At 41.3% G+C, this 25,178-nt stretch overlaps 1 protein-coding gene across 2 annotated transcripts in view; it reads right to left on the bottom strand.

The window, feature by feature from the left end:
* PLCE1 (phospholipase C epsilon 1) overlaps positions 1 to 3,206 on the bottom strand; it is a 232,807-nt gene extending 229,601 nt beyond the window's left edge. Inside the window, exon 1 of one of the 2 annotated variants that reach the window (XM_067465731.1) lies at positions 3,020 to 3,206. The gene's annotated coding sequence lies outside the window, so the exon portion shown is untranslated. Of the gene's footprint in view, positions 1 to 1,761; positions 1,782 to 3,019 lie in introns of those variants that run through there. The other variant, XM_067465733.1, reaches the window with a different exon arrangement.
* Positions 3,207 to 25,178: the final 21,972 nt, after the last annotated feature.

Consider the following 25,178-nt stretch of genomic DNA (forward strand, 5'->3'; position numbering starts at 1 on the left):
ACGTTGACAATTCCTGTTACCTTGGCAGCCACCTCTCCACAAAAGTAAATATCGACTCTGAAATACAACACTGCCTGAGCTCTGCGGGTGCAGCATTTTTCCGAATGAAGCAGAGAGTGTTTAAGGACATCCATAGGGATACCAAGATGCATGTTTATAAAGCTATTGCCCTTCCAATCCTGCGATATGCATGGAAGATGTGGACTGTCTACAGACGTCACACACAACTCCTGGAACGATTCCATCAGCGCCGCCTCCTAAAAATCCTGCAAATCTCTTGGGAAGACAAGCAGACAAATGTCAGCGTGCTGGAAGAAGTAAAGACCACCAGCATCCTCTGCCATCAACTGCTGAACTGGCCACTTTGTCCAGATGCCCGACTACTGTCTCCCTGTCACGTTGCCAAGGCTCTGCCTATTTTAGGTAGAGATGAACCAAACTCCCAGTTTTATCAAATAGTTTAATTAGAACAGCACTTACTTGCTGGTTGTTTTAAAACAACTCTGTAGTCAAAATGGTCCAGTCCAGTGGTCAAATGCCAAGAGTTCAATAATAATATTTATTTATTTGATCAGTCATATGACCATTTCAAAATAGAACAAGAGTAAAAAAAACAAGGCAACAAGGTGAAGACAGCAGCCGACCTTCTATTTATAGTCAGAATCTTATTTCCCTGGTTCTTCTTTCAGGAAATCTGCTCTTTTCTTAATAGCTTTCAGAATAAAAAGGCTTACTCTGATTATGCTGGATCTTTCTTGCCCTTGCAAGAGGGATGTCAGAATATCATTTCTGTTGGGGGACCTGCAGTTGGATAATATTGGATGTAAATATCTGTCTCGCAGTTCGTTATATGCTGGACAGTCAATTAAGAAATGTTCAATGTCTTCCACTGCTTGTTCTCCCCAGACGCAGAATCTCTCACTTCTTGGGATGTTACAGTAGCGCCCGATTTGCACCATAATACCGAGTTGTTCAAACCTAGCCCTAGTATATATTCTTCTTAAGGGTAGAGGAAGTGGAATAGTTAGGTAGTGCTCTAAACGAGTATTCCTTTTGTGGGAAGCTAAAAACCTTGTGGCTGAAGACCTACCTATGCTCTCTAGTTCAATAAACAAAGTCCAGGGATCAAGAGTCTATACCAGGGGTCCTCAAACTTTTTAAAGAGAGGGCCGGGTTATAATTTGAAAAAAAAAACATGAATGAATTCCTATGCCCCCTGCACATATCTTATTTGTAGTACAAAAAAACACTTAAAAACAATACAATAATTAAAATGAAGAACAATTTTAACAAATATAAATTTATTAGTATTTCAGTGGGAAACGTGGGCCTGCTTTTGGCTGGTGAGATAGGATTATTGTTGATGTTGTGTGCTTTTGAGTCATTACAGACTTAGGTTGACTCTGACCGAGGGCCGGGTAAATAACCTTGGAGGGCCGCATCCGGCCCCCGGGCCTTAGTTTGAGGACCCCTGGTCTATACCATAGTCAAAAGCCAGTCCAAATGTTCAAGGTTCCAGGGTTCCAAGATTATAGGAGGCAGGTCAGGATACCGAAAATCCAACAGACCTGGGGAAAAAGCCAGCAGCATCCACCACCAAAATATGACAATACTTTTCTCCTGAAGATCATTTCCAAGGCTCGCTCCTTATATCCACAAACACCCAGCTGCAACCTATTTCTTGCATACCTCCACCCTTAATTGCTTTCACCCATGAACTCTTACTTACAGATTACTATATCCTTTAGAACTAATACTCACATTAACCCTTTCATCACCAAGCACTATCAACTGCAGAACACTCCCAAAGCAGTTGCTCTACTCCGAACTCAAGAATGGAAAACGGAATGTTTTCCATGCTTCCAACGGAAGCACCGGGATTGTGGCGCAGCTGGCTGAGTGTCAGCTGCATTAAGATCACTCTGACCAAAAGGTCATAAGTTCGAAGCCAGCCCGGGTTGGAGTGGGTGTCCAGCCATTGTGTAGCCTGTTGTCGACCTTTGCAACCCGAAAGACAGTAGCATCTGTCAAGTAGGAAAATAAGGTACCACCTTGTGTGGGAGGCTAAATTAACTAATTAACTAATTTATGAGCATCAGCTCCGCTGGCGGCCAGAAAAAAAAAGTGAAATAGCCTCTGTGTATTGTCTGAGTATGTTGTTTGTCAAACTGGCATTGAATGTTTGCCATATATGTGTATACTGTAATCCGCCCTGAGTCCCCTACGGGGTGAGAAGGGCGGAATATAAAAACTGTAAATAAATAAATAAATGTTGGTGGGCAGGAAAAGAGATTTAAAGATGGGCTCAAAGCCATCCTTAAGAACTCTGGCATTGACACCGAGAACTGGGAAGCCCTGGCCCTTGAGCACTCCAGTTAGAGGTCAGCTGTGACTAGCAGTGCTGCAGAATTCAAAGAGGCACAAATGGAGGATGAAAGGGAGAAATGTGCCAAGAGGAAGCCACGTCAAGCCAACCCTGACTGGGACCACCTTCCATCTGGAAACCGATGTCTTCACTGTGGGAGAATGTGCGGCTCAAGAATAGAGCTCCATAGCCACCTACAGACCCACCACCAAGACACTATATCTGGAAGACAATTATTCTTGGGCTACGAGGGATCACCTAAGTAAGTAAGTAAACAGTGTGAAAAGGCTCATGGGCATGTCTAAATATCTGTAGATTTTGAAGAGGCACGAATGGAGGGTGAAAGAGAGAGGTGTGCCAAGAGGAAGGCGCGTCAAGCCAACCCCAACCTGGACCACCTTCCACTTGGAAACCACTGTGGGTGGAGATGCAGGTCAAGAATAGGGCTCCACAGTCACCTACATACCCACTACCAGTACACTGATCTTGGAAGTCTATCCTACTGGGACAACCAGAGATCGCCTAAGTAAAGGGTGAAAAGCAGAAACACTCTTCAGTAGAGAAGGCAAGAGGTGCCATGATGGCATAGAACTGAGCCAGGGCAGTTCAAGTGGGGCCAAACTGCATTCATTCTTTCAGTTGTGGTCCTCTTACCTGAGAGGCGCAGAGTGCAGGGTTGTTACTCCGTCTCCCGTACCAGGGCGCACAAGTTATAAGAGTCCAATGGAAGCGGAGAAGGAGATGAAGGAGACTCCGAATTGGTGCTGCTGGACCTTGCTTGCTCTCCTCTCTCTCTGCTAGAGGTTGCAAAGCGAGAGAGAGAGAGAGAGATTGAAAGAGAGAGAGCCCCACTGCTGCCTCACTGCATTGGAATGTCTGAGCTCAGCCTGCGTCCAGGGGCTCAGCAGCAAAAGCGCTCAGACCTTGTGTATTTGGGGGGGGGGGGGGGGAGAGAAATCCCCCCCTCTTTCCCTAATAGTATACTCCCGAGCCCTGCCAATAAAGCTTTTACTTTTTACACAAGGTGCCTTTTTCTACGCCCCGCTTTCTCCATCCAGGCCACCGCGGTGGGAACAATGGCTCGATTCAGGACCCGGCGGCTGGGAGGCTGGTGCCAATCCAAGGATGAGGATGAGAAGAAAGAAAGAAAAGAAAAGGAAAGAAAGAAAAGCCCTTCCTTCGCTCAAAGGACTCTTTGGGGAGGAGGGAGGCATTGTCAAGTTTCCATCCCTCTTGATGATGGAAAACAACTCTTTGGACTCCACTGGATCACTTTGCATGCACAGGATTTATCCCCCACCCCTCCCTCCCTCTTTCTCTCCCCATCTCTTGAAAGTTATCATCTTGTAAATCTTTTTTTTAAAAAACTGGGCATCTCCAGTGAAGGACATGCAGGAATTGGCTGCAGGAATCATAGAATCAAAGAGTTGGAAGAGGTTGGACTGGATGGGCCATCCAGTCCAACCCCATTCTGCCAAGAAGCAGGAATATTGCATTCAAATCACCCCTAACAGATGGACATCAAGCAAAGCTTCCAAAGAAGGAGCCTCCACCACACTCTGGGGCAGAGAGTTCCACTGCTGAACAGCTCTCACAGTCAGGAAGTTCTTCCTCATGTTCAGATGGAATCCCCTCTCTTGTAGTTTGAAGCCATTGTCTGACTTGGCCACGGTAGTCCACGCTCTGGACTACCGGTAGTCCACGCTCTGGTTACATCACGTTTAGACTACTGCAACGCTCTCTACGTGGGGTTGCCTCTGAAGACTGCCTGGAAGCTTCAATCAGTCCAACGCGCGGCAGCCAGATTGCTAACAGGAGCAGGGTACAGAGACCATACGACCCCTCTGTTACGCCAGCTCCACTGGCTGCCTATCAGCTTCCGGGCACAATTCAAAGTGCTGGTGTTGACCTATAAAGCCCTAAACGGCTCCGGCCCAGTTTACCTGTCCGAACGGATTCTCCCCTATGAACCATCAAGGCTACTAAGATCTTCTGGGAGGGGGGGCTGCTCTCAGTCCCACCACCTTCACAATCGAGATTGGTGGGGACGAGGGACAGGGCCTTCTCTGTGGTGGCTCCCCGGCTTTGGAACGCCCTCCCACTAGAGGTTAGATCTGCCCCCTCCCTCCTGACGTTCAGGAAATTGCTAAAAACATGGCTCTGGAGGGTGGCATTCGAAGACTGAACCTAGAACCTTCCCTGTGATGACCTATGATGAACTGTGACTATGAATATGTTTTTGACTATGACTGGATTGACGATTTGGCATATTGTAATGATGTAATGATGATGTTTTTATTGTACTGATTTGTACTATTTTAATATGTATTGACCTGTAATTGTTGTTTTATATGATTGTATTTGATATGCACTGTAAACCGACCTGAGTCCCTCGCCGAGGTTGAGAAGGCCGGTATAGAAACCTTCTAAATAAATAAATAATATATTGTTCCGCGTCCTAGTCTCCAAGGAAGCAGAAAACAAGCTTGCTCCCTCCTCCTTGTGGCTTCCTCTCACATATTTATACTTGGCTATCATATCTCCTCTCAGCCTTCTCTTCTTCAGGCTAAACATGCCCAGCTCCTTAAACCACTCCTCATAGGGCTTGTTCTCTAGACCCTTGATCATTTGAGTCGCCCTCCTCTAGAAACCTTCCAGCTTGTCAATATCTCTCTTGAATTGTGGTGCCCAGAATTGGACACAATATTCCAGGTGTAGTCTAACCAAAGCGGAATAGACCATGGGGAGCATGACTTCCCTAGATCTAGACACTATGCTCCTCTTGATAGTTCTTGAAGGAACTATTTTATCCATATAAAATGGATATGGATAAAATATATGGATGAAATAGTTCCTTCAAGAACTATCAAGAGGAGCATAGTGTCTAGATCTAGGGAAGTCATGCTCCCCATGCTCTATTCCGCTTTGGTTAGACCACTATATATATATATATATATATGAATAAATATATATAAATATATAGAGAGGGGGGGAGGGAGAGGGAGAGAGAGAGAGAGAGAGAGAGAGAGAGAGAGAATAAAGGTAAAGGTTTCTCCAGTGAAGGAGAGGCAGGAATTGGCTGCAGGAGGGAATGATTTTATTCATATTTTTATTCATATATAGGTAAAGGTAAAAGTCATGTCCAACCATGCAGTTTGGTGCTCATCTCCATTTCTAAGCCGAAGGCATTGTCCATAGATGCCTCCAAGGTCATGTGGCTGGCATTACTGCACGAAGCACTGTTATCTTCCCACTAAAGTAGTACCTATTGATCTACTCACATTTGCATGTTTTCAAACTGCTAGGTTGGTAGAAGCTGGAGCTAACAGCGGGAGCTCACGCCACATGATGTGGTGTTTCGGGGATAAGTTGGGAGTAAACGTGGTCATCAGAAGTTTGGTATATTGGTTGCTAAACATTTGTGCGATGGAAAAATGCAATAGAAGTCTTCAATAGACACCAAAAAAACAGAGTACCATCAGAACAACTTGTGCTTGGCTGAAAACGTCTTGCTAATTCACAGTGGATGTAACCCGTCATCATGATAAAGAAAATAAGAAAGCAGAAGAAAACAGAAAGAAACTTCTGCCAATTGTGGAAACTATCTATTGTCCTTTGTGGTCAACAAGAATTGGCTGTAAGAGGGAGCAAAGATCAGGACCAATTACCTGTAAAGAACCTTTGTGTAATGATGGCAATTTCAAGACCTAGTTGATATCGCATGCCTGATCAGAAGACACTGGCCTGAAAAGTCATATGGGGAGGGGGAGTTTCAACCCCTCCTGATTTTTTTCTGGCTACTGGCCTGCACTCTCTCTCTCTCTATGTATGTATGTGTATATATGTATATGTATATATATATATATATATATATATATATGTACACCTATATAGAGAGAGACTATATACTCTATGTATAGATACCATATATGTATTGTGTGTATATGTTGTGTGTATATCTGTGTATAATATAGCTAGAGAGAGTGAGAGAGTATGTGTATGTATGTGTATTATTAGTATTATAAATAATATAAATAATATTTATTTGTATCCTGCTTTTCTTCCACCCAGGGACCCAAAATGGCTTCCAACATTTTAAAACAGTTCAAGAACAACACATATAACACATAAACAACCAAACCATAAAATAGTGCGTAAATGAGCATTTAAAAAAAAAAACCAACAATTTAAAACCAGATATCATTGATGTGGGGTCTTGTCAGTTCATATAACACACTTTGCTCAATTCTATATACATTTGGCTTCCTGTTACTTCAGATTAGATTTCTTCATTATGTTTATTTATATCCTGCTTTATCTCTCCCAAAGGAGACTCAAAGCAGCTTACATTAAAAGTATACATAATTTAAAATTATGTATACTTTTTATATATATATATATATATATATATATACACACACACACACACACACACACACAAACACACACACACAATATATATACATTATATATAGTGTATATATGTGTGTGTAGATAATGTATATATAAAGAGTATGTCGGTGAATGTATGTGTATGTGTATTACTATTATTATTATTATTATTATTATGTTTATTTATATATCCCTTTTTATCTCTCCCGAAGGAGACTCAAAGTAGCTTACATTAAAAGTATGACCACATCATTTAAAATTATCTTAAATCAAGAAACAGTTTCCTAAGATCTACAGAGACACTCGCTGGAACACCTCAGCAAGCGAGAGTCCAAAAGTGGCAGGCTCAAACCCAGAACCTCAACCAATGGCTGATACCAAATGAAAGACTCCCCCCTGGGCACGCAGAAGACTGGGCGACTTGGAAGATGCTGAACAGACTGCACTCTGGCACCACGAGATGCAGAGCCAACCTTTAGAAATGGGGCTACAAAGTGGAATCCATGACATGCGAATGTGGAGAAGAGCAAACCACTGACCACCTGCTGCAATGCAACCTGAGCCATGCTACATGTACAATGGAGGACCTCCTTGCGGCAACACCAGAGGCACTCCGAGGACATTTAATCAACTAGCAAGCTTGCAAACTTTGTGTTTTGTCTGTTTGTTTGTTTTGTTCTGTTAGAAATGTAATACAATGGCCTGGTTGATACTGACACGATAAATGAATGAATGAATAAATAAATAAATAAAAAAAATAATTTAAAATTATGTGTGTATGTATGTGTGTGTGTGTGTGTGTGTGTGTGTATATATATATATATATATATATACACACACACACATACACACATTATATGTAGTGTGTATATATATTGTGTGTATATATGTGCATATATGTATGTATATATATAGAGAGAGAGAGGGAGAGAGAGAGTGAATGTGTGTGGATGTATGTGTCATATCACTATTATGTTTATATTCCGCTTTAACTCTTCTGAAGAAAATTCAAAATGGCTTACATTAAAAGTATGATCACATCATTTAAAATACGCAAATGTACAAACATTAAAACAGAATTAAACATAACAGTATTAAAAATTCATAGCTAAAATCTATTAAAACATATCCCAATCTAAAAACCACATATATGGTATTTATATGTACTGTTTTTACTCGAATCCAATGCTCACCTTTTTTGCAAAATCCTTCTTTGCACATTAGATTTGCATAATAGGGCATTTTTAGTGCTGAACCGAAGCAATAGTGGAAACTGCTTCAGGAGCACCTGGAGCTTCTATTTGAAGAACGTAATAGTCATAGCTCAGTGCTATGTACTCCTGGGATTTGTAGTTTGATGAGGCACCTGCACTCTTTGGCAGAGATGACTCAAAACCTTTTAAAACTACAGCTCCCATGATTCTATAATATTGAATCAAGGCAGTTAAAATGGATTCATTCCATGGCATAGATGCACCCCAAGATTTCTTTTCCATTGCTGAAAGCTTTGGTGTTCTAACACAATTGTTTTTTGAAGAAGAATTCTAAGCAACTGTAATGGGCATATTACAAAGAGGGCACCTTTTGCTGCTGTGAATTACATTTGGCAGCAAATACTTTTTTTTTTTTTTTGGTTTCAGGGTTTTAAAAATTGGGGTGCACATTAGATTCGATGGCACATTAGACTCAAATGTGTGTGCGTGTGTCAGATCATAGCAATCCTCATAATTATGGTATGTGGGACCTTATCCCGGTCTTGGGCTTTCAAATTTAACAGTTAATTTACTATGTTCCCTTCCAGTACCAGGAACATATAATCACCAGAAAGAATGAGACAAGAATGTGAACTTTTAAAATTAGGTTTATTGCTGTGTTTTATCCATCTATACCAGGCATGGGCAAACTTCAGCCTCCAGGTGTTCTGGACTTCAACTCCCACAATTACTACCACTGGTAAGCTGGCTGGGATTTTTGGGAGATTAAGTCCAAAACACCTGGAGGGCTGAAGTTTGCCCATGCCTGATTTATAGAGAAGTATGTGGGGATTTGTAAAAAGGCACCATGATGTCAAGGGTTGTCTGGAAGGGCATGTGTCGGCAGCTGATTGGCTGAGCATGCCAAGAACCAGAATTCTGATTGGCTACTTTCTCTAGCTTGCTATTGCAAGAAACGGTTTTAACTGCCATTTTTCATCTCAGAGAGTGAAGAGAGTGCTGACTGGAAACAGCCAGAAAGGAAATGGCTGCCACTGTCAACTCCCTGAAGCTGGATCATTTCTAAGGCATGAAGCATCTTTCGAAAACTGTTTAAAAGGACTGTTTATTCCCTCTGCTCTCTGTAAGAATTCAGAGAGACTGCTGTATATATTGTTGCTCTGTTTGACCTTTTGAACTGGACTAAAGTTACTGTTACTCGTTATACAAATCCAAGCGACACACAGAGGCGGCCCTAGGTAATTTTCAATAGTAAGCAAACAGTATTTTGGCGCCCCCCCCCCCCCCCCCCAACCAATCACTGATATATATTTTCTGTTCGTTGTGGGAGTTCTGTGTGCCATATTTGGTCCAGTTCCATCATTGGTGGAATTCAGAATGCTCTTTGATTGTAGGTGAACTATACATCCCAGTAACTACAACTCACATATGTCAAGGTCTATTTTCCCCCAAGAGCGCCTCAAGAGTGCCCCTGGGCAAAATCAACTATACTGCAAATGCTTACTTTGCGTAATGGGTTGAGCCGCCCCTTGCAACACATTATACTGCAGGGTATATTCTGAGTCAGAAACAGTGGTAAAGCTTCTGTTTATTTACATTTACAACCTCCAACAAAGTATATATGTTGTACTCTAGGTGCCAGTATTTATTTAGAACCGTATACAGTATCCACAGAGGTTTGGTTCCTAGACATCCATGGATATCCAAATCCCTGGATGCTCAAGTCTCATGATATACAATGGTGTAGTAAAGTGGTGCCCATTATATCAAATGGCAAAATCAAGGTTTGGGTTTTTAAAAAAATACATATATATTCTCAAGTTAAGAATGGTGGAATCTATGGATGCAGATTACGTGGATACAGAAGGCTGTCATTCGAGGAGAATTGTTTCCTGTCTCATGAAACCATGTTGTTTATGATGCACTGGGAGGAACTGTAATATGTTGTACAGATGGGGAAAATATCAAAGGCTGGCAGTGTGCTATGCGTCCTATGGCAAGAACATTTACAAGTTAATATAATATTTAAGTGGGAAAAATAATGGGAAGAATCTGGCTTTTTTAAAATAAGGAAGTATTTAAAAGTTTTGGAGAAATGTGAGCACATGCCCAACTCCCCCACTTAAAATTGGGATAATTTCCGTATGGGCTACAGATTTCATATGGCCCAGACAGAAGCAAGGAGTTGTGCATGCAATAAGTGTTATGTCACTTTCTTGTTATGAGATGTATCCATCAGATTTGCTGCTGATGTGACATTTGCGACACAATTCTCTATGCATGTGAGGCTTCCTCCCAGGTGTGCATAGCAGCCTGCACTTCATTTCTGATGTGATGTTTTGATTGGTCTGTGATTCTAACTTCTTAAGCTTTTGCATACCACTGTGCTATTTCAAGGGAGGCTGCTGCTTTCCATTTCTGTATCATGATCAGTTGGCAGCTGTCGGGAAAAGGATAGCTAGCATGCTTAAGGCAGTATGTTTGCTATCTCCCTTCTAGCACTTCAGCACCATGAGTTTTGGCATTCACACTTACCAACAAACTTTAATTTTCCTTACTCAGGGCTGTGTTTTGGAATTATTTAAGAATCTTAATATTCCAACAAGGAAATGATACTGTTTGTAGCTGGAATGCTTGTCCTGTTGTGACACATTCCCTGTAGCAAATAATACTATGGAACATGAATGTTGTTCCTGGGTTATAAAAGTAATTTCCCAATTGGTCTGTCATAAAAACATGGAAAAAGTTTGTGCATGACATCCTGCAGCACATTTTGCTATGGTTTCTCAATTAATATCTCATTGAGCCTCAACCAATATATGTGTGTATATAATATATATACAAAGAGAGAGAGAGAGTATGTGTGTGGGTTTTTGGTTTTTTTTTGTCGTGTCAAGAGCGACTTGAGAAACTGCAAGTCGCTTCTGGTATGAGAGAATTGGCTGTCTGCAAGGACATTGCCCAGGGGACACCCGGATGATTTGATGTGTTTATCATCCTTGTGAGGCTTCTCTCATGTCCCCGCATGAGGAGCTGGAGCTGATAGAGGGAGCTCATCTGCCTCTCCCCGGATTCGAACCTGCGACCTGTCGGTCTTCAGTCCTGCCGGCACAGGGGTTTAACCCACTGCGCCACCGGAGGCTCCTAAAAATGCGTGTGGGTGTATATGCATTATTATTATGTTTATTTATATCCTGCTTCATCTCTCCTGAAGAAGACCCAAAGCAGCTTACATTAAAAGTATGACCACAGCATTTAAAATTATGTACATATACACATTATATATACCTTATATATATATATATAGTATGTGTGTATGTATATATGTGTGTATAATATATATATACAAAAAGAGAGAGAGAGAGTAAGTGTTGTTGTTTATTCATTCACTTGCTTCCGACTCTTCATGACCTCATGTACCATCCCACGCCAGAGCTCCTTGTCGGCCATCAGCACCCCCAGCTCCTTCAAGGTCAAGCCAGTCATTTCAAGGATACCATCCATCAATCTTGTCCTTGGTCGGCCCCTCTTCCTTTTTCCTTCCATTTCTCTCAGCATCATTACCTTCTCTAAGCTTTCCTGTCTTCTCATTAGGTGGCCAAAGTATTTCATCTTTGCCTCTACTATTCTTTCCTCCAATGAGCAGCTGGGCTTTATTTTCTGAAGTATGGACTGGTTGGATCATCTCACGGTCCAAGGCACTCTCAGAACTTTCCTCCAACACCACAGTTCAAAAGCATCTATCTTCCTTCGCTCAACCTTCCCTATGGTCCAGCTCTCACATCCGTAGGTTACTACAGGAAATACCATTGCTTTAACTATGCAGATCTTGGTTGCCAGTGAGATGTCTCTACTCTTCACTATTTTATTGAGATTGGTCATTGCTCTCATCCCAAGAAGTATGTATGAAGAGAAAGTATGAAGAGAGAAAGTATGTATGTGGAAATATATGTATTATTATAATTATTATGTTTATTTATATCCCATTTCATCGCTCCCAAAGAAAATTCAAAGCAGTTTACTGGATTGTTGTAGGTTTTTTCGGGCTATATGGCCATGTTTTAGAGGCATTCTCTCCTGACGTTTCACCTGCATCTGTGGCAGGCATCCTCAGAGGTTCTATAAAGTCTTTCTCTAAGTCATGAATAAAATAAATTATTTTTAGGCACACATAGATGTTGGTGAAGACTAAAACTGCAGCTAGGTAAAATTGGCCAAGAACTGTCATAATACTTAGAGAAATGGCAAATACAAGTAAACCTGCATAGATAAGCTGATGAATATTTGTCCCTGTTCAAGAGGTAGTGAGGATGCTTGCCATAGATGCAGGCAAAACGTCAGGAGAGAATGTCTCTAGAACATGGCCATAAAACCTACAACAACCCAGTGATTCTGGTCATGAAAACCTTCAACAATACATCAAAGCAGTTTACATTAAAAGTATGAACACACCATTTAAAATTATGTATGTATGTATGTATGTGTGTGTGTGTGTGTGTGTGTGTGTGTATATATATATATATAGAGAGAGAGAGAGAGAGAGAGAGGATGTACGTATATTATTATTATGTTTATTTATATCCTGCTTTATCTCTCCCAAAGGAAACTCAAAGCGGCATACATTAAAATATGACCACATCATTAAAAACACATAGATATACAAACATTAAAATAGAATTAAACATAACAGTATTAAAATTCATACTTAAAATCCATTAAAACGTATTCAAAGCTAAAATACACATATATGTTACATACATGAACTGTATTTACTCAAAAATAACACTCGCCTTTTTGGTTATATTACCTTATCAAAACCAGGGTGCGTATTAGATTCATGTAATAGGGCAATCCTAGGGCCCTTCCATACAGCCCCATACCCAGAATATCAAGGCAGAAAATCCCACAATATCTGCTTTGAATTGGGTTATCTGAATCCACACTCAGATAACATGGAATTTCCTGCCTTGATATTCTGGGATATAGGGCTGTGTGGAAGGGCCCTCAGTTTGTGGAAGCCACAAAAACAAAATTCTGGTGTATTAAACAACTACTTTCAAAGCAAGGCCCACATAATTAAACAGGAATACCATTTTTAAACCAAGAACATATTTTTATATATATATAATTTTGTTCATTGGAGACCAGGATTAAAATCCTTTCTCAGCAATGAAAACCTACAAGAATAATATTTTTTAAGCCTGAGAGAAAAACAATGGCAAACCTCCTCCGAAAAAAATCTCACCAAGAAACCCAGTGACAGGGTTCTTGGTGAGTATTGCTTTAAGTTGAAAATGACCAGAAGGCACACAACAACAAGTCTCATTACTTTTCGCAGAATCCACGTGATCGAGATAATCTAGTTACTCCACATAACTGCACAGAATTGTTATTTCGTATGAAAGGATGAGAACCATACTGGCTTGCATCCAGTCTTAGTTAGCTGAATTTAGGTCTCACTTACATCACTGCAAAATTAATGGAATGTCCTGTTATTCACTTTGTGGTCTCCATATTTCTGTTCAGTGATGAAACAGAGAGGCCTTTTCTGTGATTTATTTATTTATTGTGTCAGGAGCAAACCAAACAGTTGTATTGCATTTTTAACAAACAAACAAACAAACAGAACACAAAGTTTGCAAGCTTGGTAGTTGATTAAATGTCCTTTGACCAGTAGCTGGCCACTTGGAGTGACATCTCTGGCCCACCCCCTGTTTGGGTATCAGCCAGCACGCCAACGACTTAAATCAAGAAATAGTTTTCTAAGATCTACAGAGACACTCGTTGGAACACCTCAGCAAGTGAGAGTCCAAAAGTGGCAGGCTCAAACCCTGAACCTCAATCAATGGCTGATACCAAATGAGAGACTCCCTCCTGGGCACACAGAAAACTGGACGACTTGGAAGGTGCTGAACAGACTGCACTCTGGCACCACGAGATGCAGAGCCAACCTTAAGAAATGGGGCTACAAAGTGGAGTCCATGCAGGGGCGGCTCAACCCATTACGCAAAGTAAGCATTTGCAGTATAGTTGATTTTGCCCAGGGGTACTCTTGGTGGAAAATAGACCTTGACATATGCGAGTTGAAGTTACTGGGATGTACACCTACAATCAAAGAGCATTCTTTGAACTCCACCAATGATGGAATTGAACCAAATATGGCACACAGAACTTCCACAACGAACAGAAAATATATATCAGTGATTGGTTGGGGGGGGGGGGATACTGTTTGCTTACCATTGAAAATTACCTAGGGCCGCCTATGTCCACGACATGCGAGTGTGGAGAAGAGCAAACCACAGACCACCTACTGCAATGCAACTTGAGCCCTGCCACAGGACCTCCTTGCGGCAACACCAGAGGCACTCCAAGTCGCCAGCTACTGGTCAAAGGACATTTAATAGAATACCAAGTCTGCAAACTTTGTGTTTTGTTTGTTTGTTTGTTTGTTTTTAATGCAATACAACTGTTTTGGTTTGCTCCTGACATGATAAATAAATAAAATTAAGTTTAACAAATATGTTAAAAGTTTTGATTTAAGATTAACACAGTTTATTATTCTTGAACCTTGTGTTCCCTACTAACAACAAAAAAAATCAAAGTGCTCCCTGGTCAAAAAAAGTTTAGGAACCACTGTTCTAAACTGAACCACAGTATGTGCATATCAACAAACTGTAGAAATGCTATTTATGTAGAAGTCAACGATGATACAGGTTTCACCTGGAATTAATTTCAGTTTGCTTCACCTGCATCCCATTCATTGCCTATGGCAATTGGATGTAGCTCTCCAGGAACTCAACAGGCGCTCTTCTGTGTCATCTACAATATTACCTGTGGCCGGAGACTGAACCTGTCACCATCTGCATACAAAGCATGAGGAGTAGGACTTTCTTAATTAAGTAAAGGTAAAAGTTTTCCCCTGTCATTAAGTGTCCGACTCTGGGGGTTGGTGCTCTAAGCCAAAGAGCCGGCGTTGTCTGTAGACACCTCCAAGGTCATGTGGCCAGCATGACCTCATGGAGCGCCATTACCTTCCTGCCAGAGCGGTACTATTGCTCTACTCACATTTGCATGTTTTAGAACTGCTAGGTTGGCAGAAGCTGGAGTTAACACTGGGAGCTCACACCGCTCCCCAGATTTCAACCCGCGATCTTTCAGTCATCAAGTTCAGCAGCTCAGCAGTTTAACCCACTGCACCAGCGGGGGGCCCTTACTTTCTCAATTATCCAACAAAAATGAAACATGACACCATTCTTTAGTGACTAAATTCAGTAGTATTGATAAGTAACATTGCTGGGGAAAATATATAACTGTGAATCAGTTATTTTCTCAATTTCCTAGGAGAAATGATTCTCTGTTCCAATAAAAGAAAGCAGTTACCATTATATATTCTGTACTTCTGATATTACAGAAGTACAACCGAAAAGATTGTTTTACAAAGGCTTACAGAAAGCTAAAATTTAATATGTGGTGCTCTAGTTTTGTGCCTAGTTTTTTTTAAAAAAGGAGGGGGGATGTTATTTCCATTCTCCGTACCTTTTCCCAGAATTTCAAACTCTGATTAAAGTGTGCTGTCTTGTAAAAAAAATGATAAATACTGTGTAGGAAAAAGCATTCACGACCTGGAGTCTCTGTAAATCCCATTCTTCTGGCAACCAGAGATCTGTTTCTTTACCGAGCACAAATGCTTCTTTTGTCCAATATGCAAACTCACTCCGTTCTAACCTTGTAAATCTGATTAAAGAACATGCCTACGAAACTTGGAGAAGCAGACATCTATATTTCTCTAGGGCTGTTTTGGAATAATGCTTTTCAAATGACTTTGAGCTAGGAAAGATAGTTGTACCTAAGTGCAAACACAATACTATGATTTCAGTAGTCAGTTTACTGGGTAATTTGGGTAATACTGGTATTTGGGTAATACTTTAATGCTATTTTAGCCTTGTTTTCCATAATGAACATTTCCACAGAAAACGTATCATTGAGACGTCCATCTCTTCATAGTCCATCTCTATGAAAAGTATCTTTGTCAAGAAGCTTATTACTAATTCCTCATCACATTATTAATTACTCATCCCAGGTTGTAGCGGTAGCCAGGGGAGCTTTCGCACAATTAAAACTTTTGCGCCAACTGTGCCCGTACCTTGGGAAGTCAGACTTGGCCACGGTGGTCCATGCTCTCATTACATCTAGGATAGACTACTGCAATGCACTCTACGTGGGGTTGCCTTTGAAGACTGCTCGGAAGCTTCAAATAGTCCAACGAGAGGCAGCCAGGTTAATAACTGGGGCGGCATACAGGGAGCATACAACTCCCATGTTACGCCAGCTCCACTGGCTGCCAGTTTGCTACCGGGCACAATTCAAAGTGCTGGCTTTGGCCTATAAAGCCCTAAACGGCCCCGGCCCAAATTACCTGTCTGAATGCATCTCCCCCTATGAACCATCGCAGAAATTAAGATCCTCTGGGGAGGCCCTGCTTTCTGTCCCGCCATTGTCACAGGCAGGATTTGTGAGGACGAGAGACAGGGCCTTCTCGGTGATTGCTCCCCAGCTATGGAACTCCCTTCCTGGTGAGATCAGGTCGGCCCCCTCTCTCCTGTCCTTTAGAAGGATGGTAAAAACTTGGCTGTGGGACCAAGCTCTCGGGACAGGGCAATAAAGCAGCAATAGGAAAGATTACCAGGTCAATTCGATTTTACATGGATGACCAGGATGGTTTTAAATGGTGTATTTTAATATTTTGATAAATATTTTTAATGTTTATGTATGTATATACGAATTTGTGTCCCGGCATTGAATATTTGCCGTATATATGCTGTGCTCCGCCCTGAGTCCTCTTTGGGGTGAGAAGGGCGGAATATAAATGTTTTAAATAAATAATACTACAGTAAATTGTAATCTGCCAGCATAGCAAGTGTACTGTGTTTCATTTAACTAGAAGTATGAGCTATGAAGTCTGAATCTATGCTATTTTACATCGAGATTAATCTTAATTCTCATTTACTGAAGTCAAACTAAATGTAAAGGGAAATGCATTTGCCTTTGCTTTTGGGTCATCTTTCTGTTTTCCAATACTCTTTCCTCAGATCTGCATGCTTTAGCAATCAAACTTGCAAATTAACCTCATGTTGGGTTGTTGTTTTATTTATTTATTTATTTGCGACACTTGTACCCCACCCTTCTCTACCCCAACAGGGGGACTCTAGGCGGCTTACAATGGCACAACGTCGTGCCTCAACAACAATCACCTAAACATTTCTAAAATTGCAACCTATAAACAGTGTTAAAAACAGGTTTAAAATTAAAACTTAGAAAACACACCATCCAAGTTCATGGTCTGAGTCCGTTCCAAGGTCAATTGCTCAAGGTTTCAATTAAAAAAAAAAACTTTAATGCCTTCGTTTTCAAAGGCCTGCTCACAGAGCCAGGTTTTTGACTCTTTTCCTAAAGGCTAATAGGGAGGGAGCTGCCCTGATGTCACTAGGGAGGGAGTTCCACAACCGAGGGGCCACCCCTGAGAAGGCCCTGTCTCTCGTCCCCACCAGCTGCACTTGTGAAGCCAGCAGGATTGAGAGCAGGACCTCCCAAGAAGATCTTAATCTACATACTGGTTCATAGGGGATGATACGTTCGGACAGGTAGACTGGGCCGGAACTATTTAGGGCTTTATAGGCTAAAGCCAGCACTTTGAATTGTGCCCGAAAGCAGACTGGCAGCCAGTGGAGCTGACACAACTGGGAGTTGTGTGCTCCCTGAGTGGTTTCAGGCTCAGCAATGTGTCCAGGATCACTCCTGGGATGTATGGCCATGTTCCAGAAACAGTATCTCCTGATGTTTTGCCCACATCAATGGCAGGCATCCTCAGAGGTTGTGAGGTCTGTTGGAAACTAGTGAGGTTTATATGTGTGGAATGTCAGGGTGGGAAAAAGCACTCTTGTCTGTTTGAGGCAAGTGTGAATGGTACCACAAGATGCAGAGCCAACCTTAAGAAATGGAGCTACAAAGTGGAGTCCACGTCATGTGTGTGAGGAGAAGAGCAAACTCCAGACACCCTACTACAATGCAGTCTGAGCCCATGCACAACAGAGGACCTTCTTATAGCAACACCAGAGGCACTCCAAGAGGCCAGCTTCTGGTCAAAGGTCATTAATACCAAGTTTTAAACTTTGTTTGTAGGTTTTTAAATACATTATAACGGCATTCTCAATTATTTTCTGAAACGATAAATAAATACCAACATCTTTTAAGTGCTTAGAGCTGCAAAAAGTCTTACTTTGGCCTTGGATCCATTAACCCCGAGACCCAAGAAAAGATGGGTTAGGAGCCAGGGATGTGGGGCATGACAACTGAAAGTAGGTCTCCCACTATTGGAGCTTCCTCAAGCCAAGTGTAATCTGGAGAATCAGTGTTCTAGGAGTCACTTAGATTCCTCCTAGTGCAACTATCTACTACCACACCCATTTGTCTTCTGCTTCAGAAGAAACTTAGTTTGCTCTGAACTCCAAGTACTGACAAGACTCACTATCACAAGCATAATCCTGCCTTTTTAAAAGTTAAACCTTGCTAGGAAACTGTGTTCTATGTCCTGCCATCATCAAATTTATTATTGAGCAGGACATAGGAAAGGACCTTCGCTATCACACAACTTTTATTTTGGCAGGGTTATGGCCTAGCCAATTCCTGAATGCTTTGTATTGTGCTGCTAATTAATTGCTGCACGATTAGGATTGCTTTGTTGTTATAAGCTCCTTATATAATTGTCCTTAAACAATTTTGCTGTTGTTGATCACCTTGCACATACACAAAGCTGGAGATAGGTCAGATTTGAGAGGGACACATCCCCGGTCCATCAGTGAATCAGGGATGCTTCCAGGGGTGTAGCCATGGGGGGCATTTTGCTGTTGTCTACCTTGAGGTCATTTATTTATTCATTATTTTTATGACATTTATATGCTGCCCTTCTTACCCCGAAGGGGACTCAGAGTGGCTTACACACGCACACACACTATATTACATTATTAGCATAGTACAATATTAGTATTATATATTACTATATTGTACTATAACATTATATTGTAATATTATTAGCAATATTACATGTAATATAAAATATATTATTATAATATATTATTATTAGTATTATATTGTATTACATCATACTATTTTAAATATTATATGTATATTCAATATATTATATTACATTGTATTATATTATGTTATTAGTATAGCACAGATGACAAGGTGGAACTGTTCCCCCCCCCCTTCACTCTGGCCCAGAGGAGCAGTTTCCGACTTGTGGTGACCCTGAGGTGAAGTTTTGGGTTACAGCAATACTGAAGGAGGCTTCAAGGGTCTCTGAGTGAAATTAAGTAAGGGGCTTTGAATGAAATGAACAGCAAAAGAGAAACATACCCTTCTCTGACTTAAAAAGAGCAACACGGAAGAAAATGTTTTTAAGTACAAGAAGGTACTTTCTTTCACAGGATATGTTGTGGTTAACTTCAAAGGTTGTAGTACAAGAAGGTACTTTCCATCAAAAGGTCAAGAGAGAGGGGTTGGAAAGAGAGTACTTTCAATGAAAAGAAAATGTTTTCTTTTGTTAAAGGTTAAAATTGTTGGTCAGGCAGTCGTACTTTCCCTTTTTGTTTGCACTGGGCTATAAATTTTGCAGATTTCAAGGGAAGAGCACAGCGGTCACTTGAAGGGTAGCATCTGTGTATGTTGCCTGGCTGTCCGTCTTCTTCATAAAGAAATTAAAAATAAAACCTTGTATTTTTTTATCTTTCATTGGGACTGTCTCCTTCCTTTCGTGCTCCCGCGACGTGGACCTAAGAAGACCCAGTTTAGGGTCTCTAACAATACTAGAAAGTTGGACACTGGAAACTTTAATTTAGAAGGCAGCGTCTATACGGAGAGATAATGCCCTCATCTCCTGCAGAGAGATTCCTGCTTCAGACTCTTTGCTTTCTGGGTTGTTGTAGGTTTTTTCGGGCTATATGGCCATGTTCTAGAGGTATTCTCCCCTGACGTTTCGCCTGCATCTATGGCAAGCATCTTAAGAGGTAGTGAGGTCTGCTTGCCATAGATGCAGGCGAAACATCAGGAGAGAATGACTCTAGAACATTATTATTATTATTATTATTATTATTATTATTATTATTATTATTATCTTTATTTGTACCCCGCTAGCATCTCCCGAAGGACTCGATGCGGCTTACAAAGGCCAAGGCCTCAAAACACAACAGAACAATATACAACCTAAGGAATTAAAACAGTTAAAGCAATATTAAACAACAAGCAATAAAACAATACACCAAGAAGCAATAAAACTGGTCCGGGCCAGAGTAATGGGTACAGATTAAAAGTGCTGACGTGACAGGTGGTATGTAAGGATTATGGAGTAAGTGCAGCGTGCAGTGTGCAGCATCTTAATTCTAATAAAGTACTTCTGGGACTTGTTGTTGGAGGGATCCTACTCTGGAAAGGCACATCGGAACAGCCAAGTCTTCAGGTTCTTTCTAAAGACTGCCAATGTAGGGGCCTGTCTAAGGTCTTTGGGGAGGGTGTTCCAGAGTCGGGGGGCCACCACAGAAAAGGCCCTTTCTCGCGTCCCCACCAGCCATGGCCATATAGCCCAAAAAAACCTACAACAACCCAGTGATTCCAGTCATGAAAGCCTTTGACAATACATCCTTGCTTTCTCCCTGCCATGGAAGACTGAGGAACATAGTGGTGACAGTTTTGTCTCCCTGTTCTCTAGCAGCATGTTGGTGGACAGGAAAAGAGATTTAAAGATGGGCTTGAAGCCAGTTTCAAAAAACAGTGGCATAGACACCGAGAACTGGGAAGCCCTGGCCCTTGAATGCTTTAACTGGAGGTCAGCTGTGACCAGCAGTGCTGTAGAATTTGAAGAGGCACGAATGGAGGGCGAAAGGGAGAAACATGCCAAGAGGAAGGCACATCAAGCCAACCCTGACCTGGGCTGCCTTCCGTCTGGAAACCGATGTCCTCACTGCGGGAGAACATGCGGATCAAGAATAGGGCTCCACAGCCACCTACATACCCACCGCCAAGACACCACATCTGGAAGACAATATTCCTCAAATTATGAGGGAGTAAGTAAGTAAGTAAGTAAGTAAGGATACTGTATGATTCTTAGACTGCATCTACACTGCAAAATTAATGCAGTTTGACACCACTTTAACTGTCATGGCTCAATGCTATGGAATTCTGAGATGTCTTCTTTTTTCTGGCAGGAAAAGTATATTTAGAGTGAGGCGTGTTTATGTGTGTTTGCATGTGTACACACATGCTTGCAGGGGGTTGGAGCTGCGGAGGCATTTTTGCTTGTTTTTCTTGGAGCCCTGACCGTTGAGTTCCAATGCTGATCTCACTGTGGGTTGGGAAAAAACATTGAAACGGAGCAGTCAGGCATAGGATTGCATCTAAGCCTAGCTCCGGGGCATTGTGAGCTGGCATCTGTAGAGAGGGGTAAAAGTTTGAGACAGCTTGGGAGATGTGTGATTGAACTGGAAAAACCATAATGTGTGAACCGTGGTAATATGTATACACTAAAGCAGGCAAGTACTCCCAAGTGATAATAAAAAAAAACACTTTGAAATACACATGTGATTTCAGCTTGGCTTACCAGATGCCTCCTGGACATTCACAGTAGGAAAAACAGAATAATCTCAGGCTGTTGTTCCAAGCCGGGCATCTGGCAAGTTTGCATAGAACTGTGGAACACATTCTCCAGATTATATTAAACAGCTCACACAAAAAAGTATTTGTAGAGCTATTGAAATAGTGTTGTTTTGAGCTAGGAATGTAAATGAATGATTTCAGGTGTTATTATTTTTTCATTACGCAGGATAGATTTGAGAAGGTGTGAGGCAACCTTAGCTATATTATCTCATTGACAAGCAATGACTTAATCCGTTGCTTTTCTCATTAAAACTGCAGGACTGAACTAGTTTCCAAAGTGTATTATAACCGTTTCATTGCAACTTAGCAGTAATAAAATTGAAAGCTGTTTTTCTTAGGCTGTGGTCCTGAACCAAGTTAGCTGAGAGTACGTCTCGTGGAGCTTAATGAGATTTACTTCTGAGTAAAGAAGTGTATAGTTAGGGAAGACTTTAAATCTTGGTGCTATAAGACAAAATTATTGTATCTAGTTTAGATAAATGTAATTCTCTTTTGGTTAACTATGTGTTTATCACAACTCTGTTGGTTTTGTGGGGAAGACCAGTTGTTGGGTACAATTTTAAGTGGAAAAGCAACTGATATCTGTAGAACTAATGATGGGATGCAGAGAGCTAACCAGAAACTACAGTATCTACTAAAATTCTGCATTGTCTTATTTCAGGTCTGTAAGAAGGCTAGGTCCACAGTATTTAAATCTTTCTAAGAGGCCAAGATGAAGTACTTCGGCCACATCATGAGAAGAAAGGAAAGCTTAGAGAAGACAATTATGCTGGGGAAAATGGAAGGAAAAAGGAAGAGGGGCCGACCAAGGGCAAGATGGATGGATGGCATCCTTGAAGTGACTGGACTGACCTTGAAGGAGCTGGGGGTGGTGACGGCCGACAGGAAGTGGGCTGGTCCATGAGGTCACGAAGAGTCGGAAATGACTGAACGAATGAACAACAACAACAACAACAACAACAACAAAGCTTTAGAGCACAAGTGGGCTCTAACTCCCGTTATCCTATGTAACACCATTATTATTATTATTATTATTATTATTAGTAGTAGTAGTAGTAGTAGTATATACACAACAACAATCGTACACAGCAAACAAGATTACTATGCTGGCTGTTGAATTTGATCACATGTCGGACACTTCCCAAATGTCTAAGACTATGTGATGTATTGGCAAATAATGTGTGCAGATCCAAGTAGCATGGCCTTTTGCAGCTGACAGTGCTGATTGTTTAAGTGCAGGCCAAGGTCTTTAGGCACTGTACCTGCACCTAGCGTGCTGATCACCACTGGGACCATCTTTACTGACTTGTGCCAGAATCATTGCAGTTTGATTTTCAAAACCTCATATCGTGTAAGCTTTTCCAGTTGCTTCTCGTCAATTCTGCTGTTGCAGCATTGACGATCCATACTTTGTTTGTCCATATGATCGTGAGAGAGTATTCCCCACAGGGTATTGTGCTCCAATACTCTGTTAGTCTGAATTTGGAAGTCCCAGAGTAGTTTGACGTGTTCATTTTCCGTAACCTTTTTCAGGTTTGTGATCCCACCAGTTCTTTGTCATAGGCAGATGGTGTTTGTGGCACAAGTTCCAATGGATCATCTGAGCAAGGGTATTGTGCTTCTGCTTGTAGTCTGTCTGCATGATTTTCTTGCAGCAGCTGAGTATGTGATCAGTTGTTTTGTCTGCTCCCTTGCAGAGTCTACACTTGGGATCTGTTGTCGACTTTTCAATTCTGGCTTTGATGGCATTGGTTCTAATCGCTTTTTCTTGGGCTGCAAGAATCACAGGCCCTCTGTCTCCTTTTTCAAAGTTCCATTTGTGAGCCACATCCATGTTTTTTCCTTGTCAATTTTGCTCTCAATTTTTCCCAGGAACTGCCCATGGAGAGCTTTCCTTTGCCTGTTTTCTCTTCTACTCTGCATTGCATTTTTACATTATTCACTCTTTGCCTTTTGAACTTTAGGCAATTTTCTATTATTGACTTCCATCAATTTGGGTTCTTGACATCATCATCATCATCATCATCATCATCATCATCACCACCACCACCACCACCACCATCACCATTGGACATAAAATGTAAACTATCCAGGGGATCAAACATTCCCCTTTCCTGTAGGATGGAATACACTTTGAAATGCAAGCCTGATTGACAAAGTAGTTTGCACTTGTGGGAGTTGGGCTGTTGCCTATACTGATACAGCTTTCATTATGTCCTAGAAGAGCTCTGTTGTTGTTGATGATGATGATGCTAATTGTCATCAAGTCAACTTTGACACACCTAGGACATGTCCCTACATCATAACACACTCAATTACACCACAGTCTTCATGATTTCTTGTGGAAGAGGCAACAAAAAGCTCTGGTAATGTTGACTTCATAGTAAACACTATGGGCAAAAAGGTTTGAGTCCTCTAATGCCATTCATACTGTCACTCACTGATGTGAACACAACATACTTAACATGTCTGACTTTGCAAAGTATATGCCAGTTTGCCCCACTGCATAGACTATGCTGAGAGTTGTAATCCAGTATAGGGAAGGATAAAATTTGGCCATAGCCCACTGCAAGGAAGTTGTTTTGAGCAGCTTCGTTTGTAAATGCAACATAATGATATACCCTGAGGTGACCTCTTTCTCATGCAAACAGCAATGAACCATTTGGTCCAGATACACAATTTGCTTCATTTTGTATTTCAAAAACTCCTGCTGAGAAAGTAAGAGTAGCCTCGTATACAATAAAACAATGAAGGTCCCCCACCCCAGTAGGCAACTGCCATATTTAATTTAGATTCCAATATATTACTGCTTTTCTCAAAAACAGGCCAGCTGATTAGGTGTTTTGAATGTAAGGGAACTAGCACAGCTTTCCATAAAGCCTGCCATTCAATAACTATGCAAGAAAGGAAAAGTTGGCCAGCTATACTGTATTGGGATAGTACAATAAAACAAAAATAACATTTCTTAAACACCAATATATCTTAAAGATATATTGATGAATGTGCTGGATTATTGCACAGGACTGAGAAAGAAGAGGCAAAAGTAAACACTGATATTCCCTTCCCCATTTCATAGTCATCCCTGATACAGGGATTTGCCCCCCCCCCTTTTTTTTCTTCTGCTGCTGACCCACAGTACAGCGGATTAAACTGCCAGATGCTGAAAATATTGCTGACAAGGAAGGTAGGCAGTTCAAGTTGAGGGTTAGGTTGAGCTCCTGCTGTCAGCCCTAGCTTCTGTTTACCTAGCAGTTCGAAAACATAATAGATCAATAGGTTCCATTTTGGCGGGGAGGTTAAAAAGCACCTATGAAGATATGCCGGCAATTTGATCAGAAAGGTCAACAAGCTCTTCGGCAAGGAAAATGGAACAACAGCACCTCCTCATGGCTGGAGTTGAGCACAGCCTCCAGATACCAGAGATAGGAAAAGACGGGAAGCCTTTGCCTCTGTTTATGCACTATCTTTGTCAGTTGTATAACGGCACTGAATGTTTGCCA

The sequence above is a fragment of the Anolis sagrei genome, chromosome 3 (assembly GCF_037176765.1).
Source record: "Anolis sagrei isolate rAnoSag1 chromosome 3, rAnoSag1.mat, whole genome shotgun sequence".
NCBI lineage: Eukaryota > Metazoa > Chordata > Lepidosauria > Squamata > Dactyloidae > Anolis > Anolis sagrei.